This window comes from Aspergillus uvarum, assembly GCF_003184745.1.
Source record: "Aspergillus uvarum CBS 121591 unplaced genomic scaffold BO82scaffold_20, whole genome shotgun sequence".
Taxonomy (NCBI): Eukaryota; Fungi; Ascomycota; class Eurotiomycetes; order Eurotiales; family Aspergillaceae; genus Aspergillus; species Aspergillus uvarum.
The window spans coordinates 336,320-336,846 of record NW_020291317.1 but is presented as its reverse complement, the minus strand read 5'-3'; positions in this window follow the sequence as shown (position 1 = coordinate 336,846).

Sequence of the window (527 nt, the reverse complement as noted above, 5' to 3'; positions counted from 1 at the left end):
AGGTACCCAACGAGAGGAGTGACTAGGGTCTCGACTATTCCAGCTCACAGGCTCATGCTCCCTCCATGGACTCGATAGAAATTTCATCCCTGTGGGGAGCCTCTTCCTGTCACCCCTTGAGTCAGAGAGCTTGTAGGACAAGGAAATTTTGCCTCTTGCATGCCTGAGGTCTAAGGCCTTATCGTGCTGGACCGTTTGTAATTCTCCGTCGACTTCATTTCGAGATGACTGGGCCCCGCTTGCTGAGTCGACCAGCCAGCAATGCAAGCTATTATTGAGAGTGGGGAGAGAATGAATGCAGGCAAAAGAAGAAAGAAAAAAAAAAAAAAAAAAAAGCGAAAAAAAAAAGTACAAAAAAAAAAACAGAAAAAAAAACGACAGCAGAGACTAGAATGAAACAGGAAAAGAAAAAAGATGCGGTGAACAGAGAAGCGCCAATGGCCATGCTTGCTTTAGTGGCTCCTAACCAATGACAAGCTGAATGACTGCGACCGGCCGGTTGATACTCCACCGTGACTGGAAAATTT